This window comes from Podarcis raffonei, chromosome 12, assembly GCF_027172205.1.
Source record: "Podarcis raffonei isolate rPodRaf1 chromosome 12, rPodRaf1.pri, whole genome shotgun sequence".
NCBI classification, from domain to species: domain Eukaryota; kingdom Metazoa; phylum Chordata; class Lepidosauria; order Squamata; family Lacertidae; genus Podarcis; species Podarcis raffonei.
The window spans coordinates 963,051-988,241 of NC_070613.1; the positions used below are offsets into that span (position 1 = coordinate 963,051).

The 25,191-nt window shown below is 47.1% G+C and overlaps 1 protein-coding gene and 1 pseudogene across 1 annotated transcript in view; both read right to left on the reverse strand.

Moving 5' to 3' along the window:
* The window catches only part of LOC128424010 (zinc finger protein 883-like), a 39,535-nt gene extending 28,673 nt beyond the window's left edge, over positions 1–10,862 (reverse strand). The window contains exon 1 of the mRNA XM_053409760.1: positions 10,784–10,862. The gene's annotated coding sequence lies outside the window, so the exon portion shown is untranslated. The remainder of the gene's footprint in view (positions 1–10,783) is intronic.
* The window catches only part of LOC128423988 (zinc finger protein 420-like), a 39,792-nt pseudogene extending 15,079 nt beyond the window's left edge, over positions 1–24,713 (reverse strand).
* Positions 24,714–25,191: the final 478 nt, after the last annotated feature.

The window sequence follows — 25,191 nt, forward strand, 5'->3', positions numbered from 1 at the left end:
CAGTATGGCAGCAAGTACAAGTTAAAAAAAACCCACCAGTCTTGTCAGTCCCAGGAGAAAAGGAGGAATGAGTAATTTGGCCCCCTCCAACCTACGCACCAATTGCACCGTTGCTGCACAAGGGTTGCCAAATCTGGGAGCAGGCGAGGGTGAGGGCACTGGTCCTTTCCCCCTGCCCAGATGGACACAGGCCCTTCCCCCCCCTTGCACAGGCTAAGGATCCCCAACTCCCAAGAAAAGAGGATGAGGAGAAAGGGGAGGGAACTGGAAGGGAAATATATACTCTGTGGAAATTTTTTTTGAGGCCTGGGGTGATTATTGGGGGGGTGACTTCAGGCCTAGGTGGGGTCAGCTGTCCTCACCTCCTTCAGTTCCTTTGATGATATTTCCCCAGTCTTCCAGTTCTGGAAGACTGGTCCGCTGTACAAATTATTTGCTGGGAAGTGACATGGGCGCTTCGAATGAAGCTCTTTCCACATTCTGAGCACTAGTATCATTTGTCTCCTGTGTGAATTCTTTGATGGACGGAGAGCTGGGCGCTCTGACTGAACCTTTTTTTACATTCAAAGCACTCATACGGTTTCTCCCCTGTATGAATTCTTTGATGGGCTGTTAGATTGACCTTCCAAGCGAAGCTCTTTCCACATTCCATGCACTGATATGGTTTCTCCTTGCTGTGAGTTCTCTGATGCGAACTGAGATGGGAGTACCGACTAAAGCTCTTTCCACATTCCAAGCACCGAAATGGCTTCTCACCTGAATGAATTCTTTGATGGAAACTGAGATTTAACTTCTGGGGGAAGCTCTTTCCACATTCCAAGCACTCAAAGGGCTTCTCCCCTGTATGGATTCTTTGATGGGACACGAGACCAATTCTCTGACTGAATCTCTTCCCACATTCCAAGCACTCAAAGGGCTTCTCCCCTGTATGGATTCTTTGATGCCGCATGAGACCAATTCTCTGACTGAATCTCTTCCCACATTCCAAGCACTCAAAAGGCTTCTCCCCTGTATGGATTCTTTGATGCCGCATGAGATCTGCTTTATGAATGAAGCTCTTCCCACATTCCAAGCACTCAAAGGGCTTCTCCCCTGTATGGATTTTTTGATGTGACACGAGACCAATTCTCTGACTGAATCTCTTCCCACATTCCAAGCACTCAAAGGGCTTCTCCCCTGTATGGATTCTTTGATGCCGCATGAGATCTGCTTTATGAGTGAAGATCTTCCCACATTCCAAGCACTTAAACAGCTTCTCCCCTGTATGGATTCTTTGATGGTACACGAGACCTGCTCTTTGAATGAAGCTCTTCCCACATTCCAAGCACTCAAAGGGCTTCTCCCCTGTATGAGTTCTTTGATGTGAAGCCAGACAATCCTTCCGGCTAAAGCTCTTCCCACATTCCATGCACTGATATGCTTTCTTCTCGCTGTGACTTCTTTCATGTGAAGTTAGACTTCTCTTCTGACTGAAGCTTTTTCCACATTGCAAGCACTTATACGGTTTTTCCCCTGTATGAATTCTTTGATGGGAAGTCAGACTTTCCTTCCGAATGAAGCTCTTTCCACATTCCAAGCACTGAAATGCCTTTTCCGCTGTATGAGTTGTTTGATGGGATGTGAGACTTCTTTTCTGGATGAAGCTCTTTCCACATTCCAAACACTGATATGGTTTCTCCCCTGTATGAATTATTTTATGGGTTGTGAGACTTCTTTTCTGGATGAAGCTCTTTCCACATTCCAAACACTGATATGGTTTCTCCCCTGTATGAATTCTTTGATGGGTTGTGAGATGGGCACTCTGACTGAACCTCTTTCCACATTCCAAGCACTGATATAATTTCTCCCCTGTATGAATTCTTTGATGGGAAGTCAGACTGTCCTCCCGGGTGAAGCTCCTTCCACATTCCAAACACTGATATGGTTTCTCTCCAGTATGAATTCTTTGATGAAGAGTGAAATGATGCTTCTGACTGAAGCTCTTTCCACATTTCATGCACTTATAGGGATTCTCCTTGCTGTGAGTTCTTTGATGGCCTGTGAGACTTATCTTCCGGATGAAGCTCTTTCCACATTCCAAGCACTGATATGGTTTTTCCCCTGTATGAATTCTTTCATGGGCTGTTAGACTGACCTTACAGGCGAAGCTCTTTCCACATTCCAAGCACTTATAGGGTTTCTCCACGCTGTGAGTTCTTTTATGGGAACGGAGATAGGATTTCCGAATGAAGCTCTTTCCACATTCCAAACACTGGTATGGTTTCTCCCCTGTATGAATTCTTTGATGAAGATTGAGATTATCCTTCCGACTGAAGCTCTTTCCACATTCCATGCACTGATACGATTTGTCCTTGCCATGAGTTCTTTGATGAGAACTGAGGTTGTAGTACCAACTGAAGCTCTTTCCACATTCCAAGCACTGATATGGTTTCTCCCCTGTATGAATTCTTTCATGGGCTGTTAGACTGACCTTCCAAGCAAAGCTCTTTCCACATTCCAAGCACTTATAGGGTTTCTCCACGCTGTGAGTTCCTTTATGGGAACGGAGATAGGATTTCTGAATGAAGCTCTTTCCACATTCCAAGCACTGATATGGTTTCTCCCCTGTATGAATTCTTTGATGAAGAGTGAGATGATCCTTCCGACTGAAGCTCTTTCCACATTCCAAGCACTGATAGGGTTTCTCCCCTGTATGAATTCTTCTGAAGCTTTCTATACACTCCAAATATTGATACCGCTTCTCCATTGTGTAGATTTGGTCTCCCTCATTCTTCCTTTTTGATTCATCACCATCTGCAACAAAAAAGAAACGGATCACAGCCTCAGGGACTGAATTTCAAAAAGAATTCCAAAAGAGATATTGTAATCCAAAAGGCAGCCTTACCAAGAGACTCCATGATCCCACGATTCTCCTCCATTACTTCCTTATACAGAGCTCTTTGGTCAGGATCCAGCAACTCCCATTCCTCATCTGTGAAATGAACAGCTACATCTTCAAAGGACACCAGACCCTAAAATAAAAAGGGAAAGGTCCCCTTCTTAGACAACATCCAGATTATCTACTACACATTGCTCTGTTGTTTTCTGCCTGTTCATTGCTGTTTTGTTTTAATGCAATTGTTTTGCTGTACATTTTTATTATGGATGCATATTTTAATGTTTTAACAAAACTGTTTTTTGTGTGTGTATTTTAATGACTGGTATTAAGCTTTTGGGGGAATGGATGGAATGCCACATGGTGATCTTCAAATACCGTATTTTTCTCTCTATAACGTGCACATTTTTTCTCCTACAAAGTAAGGGGAAATGTATGTGCGTGTTATTGAGCGAATGTGTGGTCCCTGGAGCCGACTGGCCCGAGTGCAGGGGCAAAAATCAGATCGTGCAGAGGAGGGAAGGCTGCAGAAGCGAGGCTGCTGCTTTCCTGCATTCTGCCTCAGGGTCTTACTGCCCACCCGCTTCTGTTTTCAGTTGCTGTGTTTGCTCAAACGCAACAAAGAGCAGGGAAATCCCCTGCCCTCCTGGCAAGCAGAGGGGAAAGGAAAGGATCGCGTCCTTCCTTCTAATTCCTTCCTAGTCACACTGCGCGCAGGCTCCAGCCCACCCGGCTCAGGTTCCGTCGGCTAGGAGCACAGCCGACAGCCACTACCTCCTCCTCTCCGTGCTCCGGTGCTGCTGCTGCTGCGTCCAGCATTCTAGGGACTCGCAGGCAGCCGGAAAACATGCAGGTTGGAGAGAGGGGGGGAAGGCTGGCTTGGGAGGGGGGAACTTTTGCCTTCCTTTCCTCCCTCCCGTTAAACCCCTCTCCTGCATTGTTAGCCAGCTGCTTCTCCGCACACCCCTCTCGTGCTCCTTGTCCCTTCTGTTTTTCCTTCCCTCCTCAGGATCTTTGCATAGGGTCACCCCAAATTCACCATCAGATCACACAGCATGTCCATGGCTACAACCTGCACCAAAAAAATCACGCACCCACTGTTGCCTGGGGCTGCAATAGTGCCAAAACGTGGTTACAAAGCATGGATCCACATGGATCCTCAGGATCTTTGCACTGGGTCACCCCATTTTCACCATCAGATCACATAGCATGTCCATGAGAATGAGGGGAAAGGTGAATTCTGGCCACTGTTTTTATGATTTGTCAACTATTTAGAAGCCTATTTTATCATTAAATGCTAATTCTATAAATAAAACTGCAACTACTGATAAATAATACAGTGGTACCTCGTATTACATACACTTCAGGTTAAAGACTCCGCTAACCCAGAAATAGTGCTTCAGGTTAAGAACATAGCTTCAGGATAAGAACAGAAATCGTGCTCCGGCGGCGCGGCAGCAGCAGGAGGCCCCATTAGCTAAAGTGGTGCTTCAGGTTAAGAACAGTTTCAGGTTAAGAACGGACCTCCAGAACGAATTAAGTACGTAACCAGAGGTACCACTGTATTAGCAACATTCAGGAGGCTAGTCAACGAGAGGTGATTGTTCACCATTCTCAGAACATAAGGCTCCTGCAATGGCCTTTACAGCCAAGAGAAGGAGGAGAGAGATTCATTAGGGACTCTTTCACCACAATCCTTCATTCTCCCTACCTGATCTGGTTCCATGGCTGCTGCATCTCTGCCTTCATGCAAAGATGGATAAGCATCTCTTGCCAGCATCATTCTGTCACCTGTGAGAGAAAAAGGTAAGTGGCAGGCCATTTTCACATGCTTCTCTTAGAGGTGAAGCAGTGCATCTCCAACTACAGGTGGGCCTGTAAAAAAGTCTCACCTACTGAGTGCATTTTGACATTTGTATCTTAGCTAGGTAAAAATACATGTCCCCACTTTGGGCTCTTGGCCCCTAGTGTCCTCCCCACAGATTAATGGCAAAATCTACAGAATGTGTGACCAAATGGGGAAAAACCCTCCTTCCTCCTTACCCAGTGGCCTCTCTTTGGTCTCCAATGGAGTCATCTCTGCCTCAGAGGAATCCAGGCCCGTTTCTGCAAAGATAATCTTTCCCTGAAAGGGCAAAAGGGATTGGAAGCAGAGAATGGAGAGAAACATTAGAAAAGGACTGGGAGAGGCAAAAGCTTTAGGGGTATCCGATCTCATTCCTTGAAGGCTTTCCAAAAAAGATTGGGGGATTAAGAGAGAATTTTGGGATACTCTCTCATGTTCAGAGCCCCTTGGGAGTATCCAGAGGAAAGTATCTCTCACCTGCTGCTCTGCCTGCTTTCTATCCTCTGCCTGACTCAGAAGGAATCCTTCAGCCAGGGCCACCGCCTGGGAACTGGTCTCCGCTCCACATTCCCTCACCCAGCTCTCCATCTCTGGGGGAAGGACAGCCAGGAACTGCTCCAAGATCACCAGGTCCAGCATCTCAGCTTTTGTGTGCCTTTCTGGCTTCAGCCACCGATGGTCAAGGTTGTAGAGTCGGCTGCAAACCTCTCGAGGTCCTTGGGCCTCCTGGTAGCAGAACGGCCTGACATTTTGTCTCTGCACTTTTGAGCTGAAGGTGTCCTCCTCACCCAGGATCTTCTGCATGGAGCTATCCCAGAATCCCCCACTGCTCCCAGTTTGGATGGCATGGCCTCTTCCTGCTTCAGGGCCAGCGGACTCTGATTCATCCATCTGGGCTCTGTGGAATCCCCCAAGAGATCGGAAGAAAGTTCTTGGTCCTACTGCCAAGTTCTGTCTTTCCTAAGTAGAGGCCTTTGCAAATCCTACAAAGCAAATACATTGTTCTGTTATGAAATTGATATACAGCCAGGAAAAGAAAAAGATTCCCGGAATCTTATTAGGAACCAGCTGGACTGCAACACATCCCAGACTCTGAACTTTCTTTTTCAAAAAAGGAAAAGGAGAAGCCGGCGTCCAGCCCTACTAGAAGTTACTATGCAAAATGTGCAGGAAACATTGGGAAGGTCTGTCACATGAATCAGTCTAGTTGCTCCTGCCTTTCAGTGTTTTCAGTCAATGAAAGAAGACAGAACTGTGATTGACAAGTGAGTCATTTGTACAAGTGTAATTTTGAGACTAGGCTAGAGCTCTGCAGCTGCTGCAACCTTCCAACAGTTTGACCTCAGCCCCAAAGGCACACTCTCCCACTGTCTCCTGAGACAAATGGATGCCAACCAACCAACCAACCAACCAACCCACCCTGGGATCCTCAATAACTGCTCTCCCTCCCTCCCACAGTTCAGTGACCATTTCCTTCCTGCTTCTGTCTCATTTTCTAGCCACTTGGAATGTGCAAAGTTCTCAAGACAAACTGCTGGGGTGGAATCCCTTTTTCTTAGGTCTGAGGGCCAAAGGATAGCACTATAAACAAGTGAGAAGGGCTCACATTCCTCCTATGATTGTAAATAAATTCTCTGTTTGGTAGTGCCCCTTTCCAGCTCTGGCCAGCTTGCCCACCACTGTCCCCTTGGAGCAGAGATGACATGGCCAGGGTACTCTCTGCTGTGGATCAGATAGGATCATCGCAATGCCCTCTAAGTGGAACTGCTCTTGAGGATGGTTCAGAATCTGCTCCAGATTGTTGGCTGGGCTCCCTTTCTTTATGAAGGGCATTTATTTCCTCCCTTTTTCTCCAAGGAGCATCCATGGGTCTACTCCATCTCATTGAATTCCTCCCATTACAACTCCTGAGAACACATTTAATTCCTGTTTTAAAACAGCTGCATTGGTGGTCCCTTCTCACAGGAGTATAATAGAATAATAGGAATTTATTATTTACACCTCACCCATCTGGCTGGGTTTCCCCAGCCCCTCTGGGAGGCTCCCAACCAAATATTAAAAACACAATACAGCATTAAACATTAAAAAGTGCCCTAAACAGGGCTGCCTTCAGGAGGGGTTCACTTAGCCCCCCCCCAATATGTGAAGAACCACCTTCTTCCCTACAGATCCTTTTGGCTGTGAAATTTGGCAGGGGGGCCCTCTTGGTAGCTTCACCCCCTTGAGAGTCTTGGTTGGCCCAAGAGAGGGCATCCTGGGGGCAGACCCCCCTTGGGGGATTCCCTCCCCACACAGGCACCTCGCCCTCTTTCCCAAGGCCTCTGACAACGGAGGACCCAGCCTATTCCTCTGATTATTATTTGTTTTGACCTTTAAAAATATTTTTAAATGGTTGCAATCTGCTCTGGAACAGTGGTAATAGTAGTGAAAATACCAACAAACAATAATAAAAATAATAATAACATAAAGCCTCAAGCATGGGAAAAAAGCCTCAAGTTACACACAGACCTTCCAGAAACGGGGGTGTGGGGTGTTTGGAATCTGCAGTTTTGAGCATTTGACTCAATCTCAGGCGCTGACCTCTAATAATGAACCATATGTTGCAGATATTCCTGCAAACTAATTGTGAAATACAAATGACAAGAGAAGACTCGGTCAATTCATCTGTATCCTTTCTTATTCTTAGTTTTCTCCATTTGCTTCAACCCATGAGGTATTTTCCCTCAGAGCCAGAGCAGAGTGTGGGGTGCAGTGCCTCCGAGGTTCCAGCAGAGGGCGGGAGCCTCTCTCTCTCTCTCCCTCTCTGATTGGCTGCCAGCCCTTTTGGAGGGAAAACCCCAGAAGCCCTTTCTGAGGGAGAGAGTTGGGAAGGCCTGATCTGAAAGGGGTATTATTATTATTAATATTCGGATATGCTCTTTTCTGAGGGAGAACTGGCTCTGATCTGAGAGGAGATCCTCTCTAGCCAGAAGAAGGAGTCTCACAGCTTAGATAGGAAGAAGACCCAGTGGAGGGTCTGGGGAGAATATGGAGGCAGGAATTAATCTGGAGGGCTGAGTCTGAGGAGGCAGGAGAGGGAGAAGCTGTGGGAAGACGGACTAAACCAGGGTCTCCTTCCAGTCAGGAGGGGAGAGGTCTGCTAGGAAAGGAGGACCCCCAAACCAAGAACAAGGGCTGAGGGGATCCCCTGGGTCTGTGGGAAATCCCTCAGGGTGGCTAAGAGAGAGGCGGACGAACGAAAAATGCCCCTCGCTCAGGAACCAAAGTATTAGGCTGAGAAGGAAGATGTGCTGCAGTAGAAGTATTTAAGTGTAACCCTGCTCATAACTAAGTAAATGAACAGAAATCGAGTTAATTCTTTTACCTCCTATGGTAGAAACCTGAACTTCCAACTGAAGTGCAACAAGTGAGCTTTTAGCAACTGAAGTTTAAGAAAAGCATTTACTACAGTGACATCCTTATATTTAGTTTAAGTAGGAAGTTAAGGAGAACACACCTCCTGACCCAAATTTGTTTCCAAACTTTTTTTGTAAATAAAACTGTTCTTGTTCGTTCAGCTCTTTCCTAAGACTCTAAATCACTAAGTTTCCTCTCACACAAGATCCTCACAAGGGAGCCTGTGGGAAATTGCAGAAATTCGTGTAGTTTGCATATCATGAGGTGGGTCCTCTATATTTAATGGGGGGCAGTTAGCGGGGTGAATCCACTCCTTTATTAGTTGATGGTCATTGGTGGGATCCAAGAGCCCAAAGCAGGGTGCATCAATTTCCACATAACTAAAATATGGAATGGCTGCCAATGTCCAAATGCCCTCGGCAAGTGAGGCTTTTTCTGTGGCCCCTCTCTCGTTCGCCATGCACAGCTCCACCTCTGACTTCTCACTCACCTTTCTGTCTCACAGATGGCGGAGGGATTCTGGCAAGAACGCCTCATCCATCTTTTCTTGGTGGCGGAGGAGAAGTCGCGGCTGTGGAACCAGATGAGGTGGGGAGAAGGAGCACTGGGGGGGGGGAGAGGCTGGGGGGTGTAATGAGGTGGGTCTGCTATATTTAATGGGGGCCAGTGGGAAGGGTGAATCCGCTACAAATGGGGGGGGAGATAAAGCCTAAACAGGGGTCAACAACCTTTTTCAGCAGGGGGCCGGTCCACCGTCCCTCAGACCTTGTGGGGGGCCGGGCTATATTTTGGGTGGGGGGAAATCAGCGAATCCTATGCCCCACAAATAACCCAGAGATGCATTTTCAATAAAAGGACACATTCTACTCATGTAAAAACACGCTGATTCCCGGACTGTCCCCGGGCCGGACTGAGAAGGCAATTGGGCCGTATCCAGCCCCCGGGCCTTAGTTTGCCTACCCATGGCCTAACAGAATTATAGAAATGCAGTACGAAAAGTAATCAAAATAACATCCAGGACAACACATAAAGCCTCAAGCATGAGATAAAATAGCCCCGAGTTACACCCAGAGCCTGAAGAAACAGCCATGGAGTGGCTGGAATCTGCAGAGTTTTGAGCATTCGGCTCTACCTGGTTGACTTTAATTTAAACATACCAAATCATAATCTTTGTTTGGAAGCCCCACCCCATGTTCATCAATGGACCAGCACTTTATATTTTTTTCACTGGTAACAAGCAAGGAAAAGGGACTGTTTCCCCACACTTAATCGAAGCACAACCCCAGGGGCTCCTGACCAAGTGTTTGGTTATGTGATGCTCAGTGTTATCGGTTAATTGCTCTGTCTTGTTGGCCCTTTTTCTGCTTTTGCTTAAACCTATTCACAAACCAAGAACTCAGACACTGCCTGACCTCTAATAATGAACTATATGTTGCAAATATTCCCATAAAGCTATTGTGCTATTTTTGTGGTGTGCAAATTACAACAGAAGAGAATATTTCTTTGTATCCTTCATTTGTCATTATTCCCTTGAACCTTGCTATAAAGCTCAATTAAGTTATTCCAAAAAGACAACACACACTGCCAGCCCCCCCCCCGGGCTGCATCTGTAAAGCAGGATGAGACCCCTTTAATGAGTCCATAGAACCACAGGAACCGTAGTTTGTAAAGGGAGCTGAGCGCTGCTGGGAGAGGTTCCCTTGGAGTGGCTAGGCAACCCGTCGTCCTTGCCAGGGAACTCAGGAATTATAGCTAGTGGGAAGAGGGTCTCCCAGTAACTCTCAGCACTGGGGGGGGGGGCTGCCCCTTTCACCCCAGCACAGCTTTGCTTCCTTCCCAGCAGGGCCTCTCCTGCTGCCTTTGATTCCTTGGGTGGGGAGAGCTCTGGTGGTTCTCTGTTCAGGGCTTCCTGGTCAGTCTCAGAAGATCATTTGGACACCTGAGAGGCTGCATGTCTGAAGGGGCGCACCTGGGTCAGCCAGGAGTCTGGACAAGTTCCCTGCCTGATGAACGGGGTGGGGTGGGGAAAGATTTCCTTCTAACTGGAGGACAAGGGAGGGTTCGCTTGTATCTGGGTCACTGAAATGGATGCAGAAAATCAGTTTCTTCCAAAAGCGCCTGGATCTGGTCAGCGACCACTTACTCAAGAACTTTGCTCAGGAAAGGGAGCTTAGCCACTGGCCGGGAGTTAGTTAGGATCTCTGAATCCAGAGAATTCACCCCGCCTCCTCCAAGCAGGAAGGGAGCCCCCACTGACCCCCCCCCGGCCCAGCCAGCCCCTCCTCCCTGCTCTTTCTCATCCTCCAAGAGGGGCTCAGACTGATCCCAGCACTTAGTCCGCATCCTCCAGCCTGACGGACTGAGACTCAACAGGACTAGACTGGGCTCTGGACACCCAGGAGACTCCTCGGCTATTGCAGCAAACGCAAGTCTGGCCGGATGAAAGCGATGGTTTCTCCACAAAGCGGTGAGCAGCGTTTGCCTAAAGGAAGAACAGGGTTGCAGCCCTCCTGCAAAACCACCCGCCTCCCGGCTTGGCAGAGAGCAAGGAGGGGGTGCAGGACCCTGGGGGGCACGCATGATCTGAACACGGCCCCCCTGCACCCTCGCCTGCAGCCCTGGGACCCCCTTCTCCCCCACAGGGAGGAAAGAGAGAGGAGACTCACCCGATTGCAGCAGGAGCCACCCAGGCAGCGAAGCTTGCAAAGGAGACACACAAAACATCCACGCCCCGCTTGCAGGAAGTGACTTGGGAGAGAGGGAGGGGCCTTTGTTCTGGAAGACCTGTTCCCCCCCATTCTTCATCTCCTCTCTAGGAATTCGGCTCAGTTCCTTTTAACCCTTGGCGAGCCGAGCGCCCCAAGCTCATCCCCCCCCCCTCTCTGCGTTTTCTTCCTCCAGAGCCGGAGATGCTGTATTTTGGGGGATCTGAGCTGGTCTCTCCCTTGGCCAGAAAAAGCTTGCAGGGGAAGCGTGCCCCCCCCGGGCTGCATCTCCTTTCATCCCCATCCTTGCCTCCTGATTGGCTGTAGCCAAAACCAGACAAGAAGGAACCAGATCCCACGTGCAGCTGAGCCACGATCACGGATCGCCCTTCCCCGCAAGGCTGCGGGCGTGGCGCGTTGAAGGATGGGGGGGTTGAAGGGGGGTGGATGTAGGGGGGTCCCACCCCTTCAAGGCAGCGTCCCTGTCCCACCCCCTTCCTTCCTTCCTTCCTTCCAGTCTTCTGGGGGCCTGATCCTGGACGCCCAGGAAGACACCTCTGCCACTGTAATCCACTGGTCTGCAGATGCCTCAGAGGGTTGAGACCCTGGGGAGATGTCCTCAGGGTCTGAAGTCCCAGGTCCTAGGTAAAGGTAAAGGGACCCCTGACTGTTAGGTCCAGTCGTGGCCGACTACGGGGTTGCGGTGCTCATCTCGCTTTATGGGCGAGGGAGCCGGCATACAGCCTCCGGGTCATGTGGCCAGCAGGACTAAGCCGCTTCTGGCGAACCAGAGCAGTGCACAGAAACACCGTTCACCTTCCCGCCGGAGCGGTACCTATTTATCTACTTGCACTTTGACGTGCTTTCGAACTGCTAGGTTGGCAGGAGCTGGGACTGAACAACAGGAGCTCACCCCGTTGTGGGGATTCGAACAACTGATCTTGGGGATGAGTGTTCAGACCCCTGGGCTCTCACTTGTGGGGTGCCTCAGGGTTCTGTCCTCTCCCCCATGCTTTTCAACATTTACATGCAGTTGCTGGGAGAGATCATCAGGAGGTTTGGGCTGGGTGTTCATCAGTATGCGGATGATAGCCAGCTCTACATCTCTTTTAAATCAGAACCAGTGAAGGTCCTGTATGAGTGTCTGGAGGCAGTTGGAGGATTGAGGTTGAATCCTGACAAGACAGAAGTACTGTTTTTGGGGGACAGGAGGCAGGCAGGTGTGGAGGATTCCCTGGTCCTGAATGGGGTAACTGTGCCCCTGAAGGACCAGGTGTGCAGCCTGGGAGTCATTTTGGACTCACAGCTGTCCATAGAGGCACAGGTCAAATCTGTGTCCAGGGCAGCTGTTTACCAGCTCCATCTGGTACGTAGGCTGAGACCCTATCTGCCTGCGGACTGTCTCGCCAGAGTGGTGCATGCTCTGGTTATCTCCCGTTTGGACTACTGCAATGCGCTCTACGTGGGGCTACCTTTGAAGGTGACTCGGAAACTACAACTAATCCAGAATGCGGCAGCTAGACTGGTGACTGGGGGGCGGCCGCCGAGACCATATAACACCGGTCTTGAAAGACCTACATTGGCTCCCAGTACGTTTCCGAGCACAATTCAAAGTGTTGGTGCTGACCTTTAAAGCCCTAAACGGCCTCGGTCCAGTATACCTGAAGGAGCGTCTCCACCCCCATCGTTCTGCCCGGACGCTGAGGTCCAGTGCCGAGGGCCTTCTGGCGGTTCCCTCATTGCGAGAAGCAAAGCTACAGTGAACCAGGCAGAGGGCCTTCTCGGTAGTGTCGCCCACCCTGTGGAACGCCCTCCCATCAGATGTCAAAGCGATAAACATCTACCTGACATTCAGAAGACATCTTAAGGCAGCCCTGTTCAGGGAAGTTTTTAAAGTGTGACATTTTATTGTATTTTTGGTTTCTATGGAAGCCGCCCAGAGTGGCTGGGGAGGCCCAGCCAAAAGGGCGGGGTATAAATAATAAATTATTATATTATTATTATTATTATTATTATTATTATTATTATTATTATTATTTTCTGATCAGCAAGTCCTAGGCTCAGTGGTTTAACCCACAGTGCCACCCATGTCCCTCAGGTCCTAGATAGCGGTTCCCAAACATTTTAGGGCCGCTGCTCCCCCCCCAACACCCCAGTGCCTCCTACCAGATAAAAGCATTATTCAGAATAGCCGTTTGCACAACCCACAAAGAAAGATAAAAACAATAAAACGGTTGCATTTATTCAAAATCCAATTAAATATACGTAGTTTAATTAACTCATGACAAAACCAATGAACTTGATCAAGTGGTATCAGCTTTTCAAAGTCTGGGAGTTGTGTACACTGCCACCCCTTTGCCTCTTAGTGCCCCCCAGGAACAAAACTCTTCGGGGGGGGTCGCTCACTTTGGGGACAACTGTCCTAGAGGAGGCACAGGCTTTAACTGTTGAGGTGGAGTCAAGGGGCGGAGCCTAAGGTTAGCAAATAGCGAGCCACATCCATTGGTAATTCCAGGCCACCCCTGAGACGACTTGTATGTTGTTGTTTTTTAAAAGGGGGGGGCTTATATGTATATCCTAACCCATAAATATGATATTACTATCGTAATACTAATGTAAACATCTTTAGCTTACTACATTTTGTATTAATTTGTTCCAAATATTGTCATATTTACAAGCAGAGTCTACGTCTGTAAGCAGTCTGTCCATAAATTGCAAGTGCTATCATATTATTAATCCGCTGATTAAAGGAGATCATGTCTTTGTTCTTCCAGTTCATCAATATCAGTCACTTAGCTACCATTTTTGTTCTCCCGTTAACTTGCATATAGTAGGTATCTAGTTCAAAAAAAATTCTCTGCTGCAAATTTGAGTTTCTTCTGATCGGCCATAATTATACAAACCAGCATTTTCTCCCAAAACCTAGTACTGTAAGTATATAAAAAGGTAAAGGTAAAGGACCCCTGGACAGTTAGGTCCAGTCAAAGACAACTATGGGGTGTGGCACTCATCTCGCTTCAGGCCGAGGGAGCTGGCTTTTGTCTGCAGTCAGCTTTTCTGGGTCTTGCGGCCAGAATGACTGAACCGCTTCTGGAGCAATGGAACACCATGACGGAAGCCAGAGCACACGGAAACGCCCTTTACCATCCCGCCGCAGTGGTACCTCTTTATCTGCTTGCACTAGTATGATTTCAAACAGCTAGCTTGGCCGAAGCTGGGACAGAGCAATAGGAGCTCACCGCTGTCAAGTAGATTTGAACCACCAGCCTTCTGAATGGCAAGCCCAAGAGACTATAAACCAATGTTTCAGGGAGACGTTGTCCTTACCACATCTCATACAGACCTCTATGTGGAGTCCATTAGATTCTAATATACGTTCCCACTGTGCAGGTAATATTGACATTTCTCTGACTGAAGCTCCTTCCACATTCAAAGCACTGATATGGATTCTCCCTTTAAGAATCATTTGGTGGACTGCGAGGGTGGCACTATGACTGAACTTTTTTCCACATTCAAAGCACTGATACGGTTTCTCCCCTTTATGAATTCTTTGATGGGAAGTGAGACTTTCCTTCTTGGTGAAACTCTTCTCACATTTTGAGAACTGATATGTTTTGTCCCATGTGTGAATTCTTTGATGGGAAGTGAGTGTTACTTTATGGGTGAAGCTTTTCCCTCATTCTTTTTTAAATCACTGTATGTATTCTTTGATGCACCTAAAGAACGGCACTCTGACTGAAGCTTTTTCCACATTCCGAGAACTGGTATCATTTGTCCCCTGTGTGAATTCTTTGATGGACGGAGAGCTGGGCGCTGTGACTGAACCTTTTTTTACATTCAAAGCACTGATACGGTTTCTCCCCTGTATGAGTTCTTTCATGGGAAGTGAGACTTCCCTTCTGGGTAAAGCTCTTACGACATTCCATGCACGAATAAGGTTTCTCCTTGCTATGAGTTATTTTATGGGAATTGAGATGTGAGTTCCGACTGAAGCTCTTTCCACATTCCAAGCACTGAAATGGCTTCTCCCCTGTATGAATTTTTTTATGGGAAGTGAGAGATAATTTAATGGTAAAGCTCTTTCCACATTCCATGCACTGAAATGGCTTCTCTCCTGTATGAACTCTTTGATGGTTCTTAAGGCTAGCACTGTGACCAAAACTCTTTCCACATTCCAAGCAATGAAATGGCTTCTCACCTGTATGGATTCTTTGATGGGACATGAGACCCGCTCTTTGACTGAATCTCTTCCCACATTCCAAGCACTGAAATGGCTTCTCCCCTGTATGAATTCTGTGATGGAAAGTGAGATTTAATTTCTTGGTGAAGCTCTTCCCACACTCCAAACACTGAAATGGCGTCTGCCCTGTATGAATTATTTGATGTGCTTTAAGGTTGACACTCTGAGTGAAGCTCTTTCCACATTCAAAACACTTATATGGTTTCTCCTCACTGTGAGTTATTTGATGGGAACTGAGATAAGATTTCCGACTGAAGCTTTTTCCACATTCCAAGCATTGATATGGTTTCTCCCCTTTATGAGTTCTTTGATGAGAAGTGAGAATTTCCTTCTGAGTGAAGCTTTTTCCACATTCTAAGCACTGATATGGTTTCTCCCCTGTATGAGTTCTTTGATGTAAAGTCAGACTAGTCTTCCAACTGAAGCTCCTTCCACATTCCAAGCACTTATATGGTTTTTCCCCTGTATGAATTCTTTGATGGAAAGTCAGATTTTCCTTCCGGGTGAAGCTCTTTCCACATTCCAAACAGTGAAATGCCTTTTCTGCCATATGAGTTGTTTCATGGGATGTGAGATGGACCCTCTGACTGAACCTCTTTCCACATTCCATGCACTGAAATGGTTTCTCTCCTGTATGAATTCTTTGATGGGACCTGAGACCTGTGCTCTGACTGAAGCTCCTTCCACATTCCAAGCACTGATATGGTTTCTCCCCTGTATGAGTTCTTTGATGAAGAGTGAGACTATCCTTCCGACTGAAGCTCTTCCCACATTCCAAGCACTGATAGGATTTCTTCCTAAAGAGATTTCTTTGGAGGGGAGTGGAATGGCAGCTCTGACTTAAGCTCTCTATACACTCCAAATATGTATATCGCTTCTCCATTGTGTAGACTTTGTCATGGTCTCCCTTGTTCTTCATTTCGGAAACATCACCATCTGTAACAGAGAAACAGATCACAGCTTTAGGAAGAAAGGCAGCCCTCGATTATTGAACAATGCTAATTAATGTTTGGGACAGAGGAAGAACTGAAGGGAATTAAATGTAAGGTCTTACTACAAGCTTCACAGCTTTTGTTGACAGGCATTAATGAACATATTTATGGGAACCTGAGTGTCAGGAGTGGGGCAGCAATAAATCACACAAAGTAAGTGAAGTTAACTCTTTATGAGAAGAAACTGGCTGCTCAGAAGTGTCAGGCTTCACGATCACAGCAACACTTCTCAGTAGGTCTTGCCCCAATGACTCTAGGATTCTATGATTCCAACATCAGTCATCTCTTTGGTGAATCAAAAACTAACAGAAGCTACTTCAACTTCCCAAACGTCTCTAAAGCCTGAATTTCAAAACCTAAGCAGTTCAGACCAGCCAGATCATGATTTTTAAAAGCAAAACTGGAGGAAGAATATTTACAGACAAAACAGTAGCTAACTCTCCAGTCACAGTTCACTGTGAGGCTTTCAGAACCCCAGATGCTGTGGGTGTTGTTGTTTAGCTCCATTAAAACACTTGAGGTTCATCTCATAGAGATCCATACTGAATTTCAAAAAAGATATTGTAATGCAAAAGGCAGCCTTACTGAGAGAGTCCATAATCCCACGATTCTCCTCCATGACTTCCTTATGCAGAGCTCTCTGGTCAGGATCCAGCAATGCCAATTCCTCGTCTGTGAAATGAACAGCTACTTCTTCAAAACACACCAGACTCTAAAATAAAAAGGGAAAGGTTCTCTTCTTAGACAACATACAGATTATCTACTACACATTGCTCTGTTGTTTTCTGCCTGGCTGCCCCATCTCACAGCCTCTTTTCCCCACAATGCTCCTTCTCCCTACCTGATCTGGTTCCAGAGCTGATGTTTCTCCTCTGCCTCCATGCAAAGATGGAAGAAGAGGTCTTGGCAGCATCATTCTGCCACCTGTGAGAGACAAAGGGAAGTGGCAGGCCATTAGCACATGCTTTTCTTAGAGCTGAAGCAGTGCACCTCTAACTACAGATGGGCCTTAGAAAAAGTCTCACCTACTAAGTGCCTTTTAACATTTGTATTTAAAAATACATGTCCCTCATTTGAGATCTTGGACCCAGGTGTCCTCCCCAAAAGATGAAAATAACCCATGGATTAGTTTCCAAATCCACAGAATGTGACCAAATGGAGAAAATAAATCCTTCCTTCTTACCCAGTGGCCTCTCTTTGGTGTCTAACGCAGGCCTCTCTGCCTCAGAGGAATACAGGCCCATTTCTGCAAAAATAATCGTTTCCTGAAAGAGCAACAAGGATTGAAAACAGAGAATGGAGAGGAAGATAAGAAAAGGAATGGGAGAGGCAAAAGCTTTAGGGGTACCCGATATCATTCCTTGAAGGCTTTCCAAATAAGATTGGGGGATTAAGAGAGAATTTTGGGATACTCTCTCTCATGTTCAGAGCCCCTTGAGAATATCCAGAGGAAAGTCTCTCTCACCTGCTGCTCTGCCGGCTTCCTCTCCTCTGCCTGACTCAGGAGGAAACCTTCGGCCAGGGCCACCGCCTGGGAACTGGTCTCCGCTCCACATTCCCTCACCCAGCTCTCCATCTCTGGTGGAAGAACAGCCAGGAACTGCTCCAAGATCACCAGGTCCAGCATCTCAGCTTTCGTGTGCTTTTCTGGCTTCAGCCACTGACAGTCAATGTGGTAGAGTCGTCTGCAAACCTCTCGGGGTCCTTTCGCCTCCTGGTAGAACATTTGCCTGAACGTTTTTCTCTGTATATTTGAGCTGAGGGTGTCCTCCTCACCCAGGATCTTTTGCATGGAGCTTTCCCAGAATCCCCCACTGCTCCCAGTTTGGATGGCATGGCTTCTTCCTGCTTCAGGGCCAGCTGAGTCTGGCTCATCCATCTGGGCTCTCAGGAAGCTTCCAAGAGGTCGGAAGGAATCCCTTGTTCTTCTGCCCAGTTCCGTCTGTCCTAAGTAGAGGCGTCTGCAAATCCTACAAAGCAAATACATTGTTCTGTTATGAAACAGATACACAGTCAAGAGAAAAGGTTTCCTGAGAAAGTGTGGGTGAATCTTGCTAGGAACCAGGGCTGGACTGAAACATAGCCCAGACTCTGAACTTTTTTTCCAAAATGGAAAAGGAGAAGCCAGCACCTAGGTCAGACACCTCCAAATTCGGCCCTCCAGATGTTTTGGGACTACAACACCCATCATCCCTAGCTAGCAAGACCAGTGGTCAGGGATGGTGGGAATTGTAGTCCCAAAACATCTGGAGGGCCTAATTTGGGGGTGTCTGATCTAGGCCTTCTAGAAGGGAAATTACCATGCAAAATGTGCAGGAAGCATAAGGAATTTCTGTTGAATGAATCTGCCTGCTTGCTCCTGCTTTTCAGTGTTTTCAATCAAAGAATGAAGTCAGAACTGTGACTGACAAGTGAGTCATTTCTACGAGTGTAATTGTGACATTAGGCTATAGCCTCTGGAGCCACAGCTGGCACAGTTTGATCTGGCCCCCAGAGGCACACTCTCCCATTGTCTCCTGAGACAAGACGGATACCAACTATCCCTGGGATCCTCAAGCGTTGCTCTCTGTCCCATACCCACTTCAGGGCCCATTTCCTTCCTGCTTCTGTCTCATTTCCTAGCACCTGGAATCTGCAAAGTTCTCAAGGCAGACTACTGGGGTGGGATCCCTTTTTCTTTCCTATCTAGCCACCCCCTGAGGGCCAAAGGAAAGCACTAAAAAGTGAGTCAAGAAGGGCTCACATTCCTACTGGGATTGTAAGGGACCATTTCCAGCTCCGGCTACTTTGCCAGCCACAGTCCCCTTGGGACAGAGATGAAGTGGCCAGGATATTCCATGCTCAGGGTGACATGGGGTTATTGCAATGTCCTCTATGTGGAACTGCCCTTGAAGAAAACTGGCCCAAAATGCGGTGGCCAGATTATTGGTTGGGTCCCCATTCTTTATAAATGGCATTTCTATCCCGTATTTTCTCCAAGGAGCTCAAGGTGGCCTCCATGGGTCTACCCTGTCAGGCTTGCTATCTCTCCCACATACACACACTCAACATGACAAGACACTGGCCATTAATTACTTCATATTTATTAGTCCATCACAAGCCCCAGTTGGAGCTCAGCAATTTCAGTCCTCGCTGGAGGATGGAGTTGCCCAGACTGGGCCCCTCCTCTTCCTTCCCCAACAAGGAAGCCCCCACCGTTTCTTTCTCTCTTTCCTGGCCAACCTGTGAGTTTGGGGCGATTCCATTCCCCTTACTTCCTCCAAGTCTGAATCACTATCAGAACTGGCAAGTTGCCTTCTGTCCCTCTGGCTCTCTCTTTCGTTTTTCTCTGTGCCCAGAGATCAAGGGACTGCTGCTCCCTGCTTCTTCTCCCTCCCCTCTGAATTCCACGCTTATCTGTTCTCTCTCTGTGCCTGCTTTCATTTGCTGTCAGTGAAGGAACGGTAGCTGACATACACCTGCTCATGGAATCCCTCTCATTACAACCCTTGAGAGCACATTTAATTTCTGTTTTAAAAAGCTGAACTGGATGCCATTCATTTCCAAGCCCAGTGCAAGGTGCTCATATGAGTGCTTCACTTTGGCCCCCAAATATCTGAAGAGCCCCCTCCTGAGTGTGAAGGTTGGCCAAAAGAACCTCTTGGTAGGCTCTTTTCTTAAAAATAAAAACTCCATCTTCCTGTTCCCTTATTCTATTCATTAAATTTGTTAATTCTACATATTCCATCAATGTCATCTGGTTAGTATTGTTCCCTCTTTCTATTTTGGAGCATAAGGCATTCTGGCTGCCGTACTTACTGTATGTAGAGAAACAGATTCTTTTGATCTGTGGGAACATCTGTTCCTAGTATTCTTAATAAAATGGTTCTGGGCTTTTAATAAAGGTCTTTTGAAACATTTATTTCATTTAATTATATATCATCTCCCATAAATCTTTGGCTTATTTACGTGTCCACCACATATGATATGGATATTGCTTCCGCAGGTGAGAGCCAAAGTGGTGCCTTCCTTTCAAGCAGGTTTTTAATGTTTGTCCCCTGCAAATTCTTCCTAACTACATGATTCAAATAACTCTTATGTATTCTTATGGCATGCCATAGACATGCATGCCAAGCGAATTTAACATCCTGGTCCTCGTCTTGGTAGTTTCACCCCCCTGAGAGATTTGGGTGGGGGTGGCCCAAGAGAGGGCATCCTGGGGGCAGACCCCCCCTTGGGGGATTCCCTCCCCACAGAGGCACCTCCCCCTCTTTCCCATGGTCTCTGACAAGAGAGACACGCGTTTTCAGGACCCAGCCTATTCCTCTGATTATTATTTGTTTTGACTTTAAAAAATATTTTTAAATGGTTGTAAGCTGCTCTGGGTAACTAGTGGAACAGTGGTAACAACGGAAATAATAACAACAGACAAAAATAATAATAATCTGCAGCCTCAAGCATGGAAAATAAACAAACAAATAAAACCTCAAATTACACACAGAGCCTCAAAACTAGAGGCAGGTGGAGGGGCAGTTGGATTCTGCAGAGTTTTGAGCATTTGGCTTGATCGGGTTGATTTTAATTGAAACATAAATCATTATCTTTGCTTGGAAAGCCCCTCTCACGTTCCATCAATGGACCAACACTTTATATTTTTTTCACTGGTAACAAACAAGGATAAAGGACTGTTTCACCCCACTTAATCTACGCACTTAATCTGCTTCATTGACTATGCAAAGGCCTTTGACTGTGTTGACCACGGCAAACTATGGCAAGTTCTTAAAGAAATGGCAGTGCCTGATCACCTCATCTGTCTCCTGAGAAATCTCTACGTGGGACAAGAAGCTACAGTTAGAACTGGATATGGAACAACTGATTGGTTCAAAATTGGGAAAGGAGTACAACAAGGCTGTGTATATATATATATATATATATATATATATATATATATATGATATTTATTAAGATTTTCAATTTTTTATACAAACAAAAAACAAACAAAAAGATTAAAAAAGACATATAGTTCATAATACAAACTTTTCAATAACATATTTCTCTGACCTCCTCATACCTCCCCTTCTTGTATTCCATTTCAAATTATTTGTTCAGCAAATCCTTAACTTAAAGCATTACAGCTTATAATATCGCCTTATTTTCTATCCAAACCTTTTTTCCCCCCATGTTCCTTTATATCATTACAGCTAGAAACCACTCAATTTCAATCCAACATCATTCAACATTCCTTAATTTTACAGTATTTCTGTAAGTAGTTGTCAGAGGCTCAGGAGCAGAAGAGCAGGGGAGAGAGCAAATAGAGAGCGGAGGAGAGGAATCAGAGGGGAGCGTAGGGGAATATGACAGTGGGCCGAGAGATTCCATGAGCTTCTCCAGCGAATCAGAAGATTCCCAGGAGGGGGCGCCTATGGTAAGGGCGAGGCGAGTCCCAGGGGGGACGATCCATAAACAAGGAACCAGAGGGGAGTCCCAAAGGAGTAGCGGAGGATTAGGACCAGTTCCCCCACCAGAGCACAGTGGGGGGGAAGAGTCACATGAGTCAGGACCAGCTTCTCCTCCATCGGGGAGTGGGGAAACGGAGGGAAGGCCAGGTCCAGCTAGCCTCCCCGAAAGAGGGAGCAGTGACACAAGTGTAACGGTCAGAAGGAAAGTGGGAGGCTGCGCGCGCGCGCCAAGTTCAAATGTGGAGGAGCGCGGGACAGCAGAAAACCCGGATTGGGAGCCAGGTCCTAAAGCCCGAAGGAGGGGGGGAGAAGAGTCGGCGGACTCAGCGTCAGAAGAATCTAGGAGGGCTGAGGCTCCGACTAGCAGGAGGACCCAGAGAAAGAAGGAACAGAGGAAGAGGTGGAGTAAGGCTAGAATCTTAAGCTGGTGTCAGGGGGGAGGAGATTCAGATGGGACTTCTACGGTCTGAGGAATAGAAGTAGCGTTGCGCGCTGCGCGTCTGGAAATGAAACTGAACTTCAATAAAGACTTTTTAACTTGAGGAAGAAGCAGCGTTGGTCTTGTGTGAGCTGGGACCTTGGGCAGCGCTGACAGTAGTCCTTAAATTTTTTCCAATCTTCTTCTGCCGACTCTTCTCCCTGGTCACTGATTCTGCTAGTCATTTCTGCCAATCCCATACAGTCAATCAGTTTCATCTGCCATTCTTCCAGAGTGGGTAAATCTTGCGTCTTCCAATACTTTGCGATGAGTATTCTTGCTGCTGTTGTAGCATACATAAAAAAAGTTCTGTCCTTCTTTGGCACCACTTGGCCAGCCATGCCCAAGAGAAAGGCCTCTGGTTTCTTCAAGAAGGTATATTTAAATACCTTTTTCAATTCATTATATATCATTTCCCAGAAAGCCTTAATCCTAGGGCACGTCCACCAAAGGTGAAAGAATGTACCTTCAGTTTCCTTACATTTCCAACATTTATTATCGGGCAAATGATAGATTTTTGCAAGCTTGACTGGGGTCATGTACCACCTATATATCATTTTCATAATATTCTCTCTTAAGGCATTACATGCCGTAAATTTAATCCCGGTGGTCCACAACTGTTCCCAGTCAGCAAACATAATATTATGTCCAACGTCTTGTGCCCACTTAATCATTACAGATTTAACCGTCTCATCCTGTGTATTCCATTTCAGCAGCAAGTTATACATTTTTGACAAAGTCTTAGTTTTGGGTTCTAACAGTTCTGTTTCCAATTTAGATTTTTCCACCTGGAAACCAACTTTCTTATCCAAATTGTAAACCTCCATTATCTGATAATAATGAAGCCAATCTCGCACTTTATCTTTCAATTTCTCAAAACTCTGCAATTTCAGTCTGTCCCCTTCTTGTTCCAAAATTTCCCAATATTTTGGCCATTTGGCCTCCATGTTAAGTTTTCTCTGAGCCTTAGCCTCCATTGGTGACAACCACCTTGGAGTTTTATTTTCCAATAGATCCTTATATCTAGTCCAAACATTAAACAGTGCTCTCCTGACAATATGGTTTTTGAAAGCTTTGTGTCCTTTAGCCTTGTCGTGCCACAAATATGCATGCCACCCAAATACATTGTTAAAACCTTCAAGATCCAAAATGTCTGTATTCTCAAGAAGCAGCCAGTCTTTCAACCAGCAAAATGCTGCTGACTCATAATAAAGTTTAAAGTCTGGCAGGGCAAATCCACCTCTTTCCTGTATATTGTCTCCCTGCTTATTTAACTTATATGCAGAATTCATCATGCGAAAGGCTGGGCTGGATGAATCCCAAGCCGGAATTAAGATTGCCGGAAGAAATATTAACAACCTCAGATATGGAGATGACACAACCTTGAAGACAGAAAGTGAGGAGGAATTAAAGAACCTTTTAATGAGGGTGAAAGAGGAGAGCGCAAAATATGGCCTGAAGCTCAACATCAAAAAAACGAAGATCATGGCCACTGGTCCCATCACCTCCTGGCAAATAGAAGGGGAAGAAATGGAGGCAGTGAGAGATTTTACTTCCTTGGGCTCCATGATCACTGCAGATGGTGACAGCAGTCACAAAATTAAAAGACGCCTGCTTCTTCGGAGAAAAGCAATGACAAACCTAGACAAGCAATGACAAACTCAAACCTCTCCATTCCGAAGGAAATCAGCCCTGAGTGCTCACTGGAAGGACAGATCCTGAAGCTGAGGCTCCAAGACTTTGGCCACCTCATGAGAAGAGAAGACTCCCTGGAAAAGACCCTGATGTTGGGAAAGATGGAGGCCACAAGGAGAAGGGGACGACAGAGGATGAGATGGTGGGACAGTGTTCTTGAAGAGACCAGCATGAGTTTGACTAAACTGCGGGAGGCAGTGGAAGACAGGAGGGCCTGGCGTGCTCTGGTCCAGGGGGTCACGAAGAGGCAGACACGACTAAATGACTAAACAACAACAACAACAATCTATGCACTACCCCAGGGGGTCCTGACCAGGTGTTTGGTTATGTGATGCTCACTGTGATCTGTTAACTCTGCTCCATCCTGTTTGCCCTTTTTCTGCTTTTGCTTAAACCTAATCACGAAGCAAGAAGACTCTGTCTGACCTCTAGTAATGAAGATTACGTTGTAGATATTTCCATTAACCTATTGTGCTATTTTTGTGATGTACCAATGAAAGGCCCCCAAGGCCCTTACGGGGAAGAGAGGGGAGACTCACCAGATCTCAGAAGGGCGCGCAGAGGCAGCGCTTGCGCAGGAAAATGAAAAAATGTCTTTTATTTCTGGCGCATATCTTATTTCTGAATGTTTCCGTCCGGCCACAACCTCTATCAACAAAAGTGACTGCTGCATAAACCTAAATGCGGTTTCTTTGCTTGCCATTCTTTTCTCCACAAAGCGCTGAGTATCCATTGTTACAAAGGAAGGTAATAGCAGCCCTCCTGCAAAACCACCCGCCCCCTGGCTTGGCAGAGAGCAAGGAGGGGGTGCAGGACCCTGGGGGGCACGCATGATCTGAACACGGCCCCCCTGCACCCTCGCCTGCAGCCCTGGGACCCCCTTCTCCCCCACAGGGAGGAAAGAGAGAGGAGACTCACCCGATTGCAGCAGGAGCCACCCAGGCAGCGAAGCTTGCAAAGGAGACACACAAAACATCCACGCCCCGCTTGCAGGAAGTGACTTGGGAGGGAGGGAGGGAGGGAGGGGCTTTGGATCGGGAGGACCTGGTCCCCCCCCCTTCTGTCCTCTCCTCTCTAGGAATTCGGCTCAGTTCCTTTTAACCCTTGGCGAGCCGAGCGCCCCAAGCTCATCCCCCCCCCTCTCTGCGTTTTCTTCCTCCAGAGCCGGAGATGCTGTATTTTGGGGGATCTGAGCTGCTCTCCCCCTTGGCCAGAAAAAGCTTGCAGGGGAAGCGTGCCCCCCCCCGGCTGCATCTCCTTTCATCCCCATCCTTGCCTCCTGATTGGCTGTAGCCAAAACCAGACAAGAAGGAACCAGATCCCACGTGCAGCTGAGCCACGTTCACGGATCGCCCTTCCCCGCAAGGCTGCGGGCGTGGCGCGCTGAAGGATGGGGGGGTTGAAGGGGGGGTGGATGTAGGGGGGGTCCCACCCCTTCAAGGCAGCGTCCCTGTCCCACCCCTTCCTTCCTTCCACTCTTCTGGGGGCCTGATCCTGGACGCCCAGGAAGACACCTCTGCCACTGT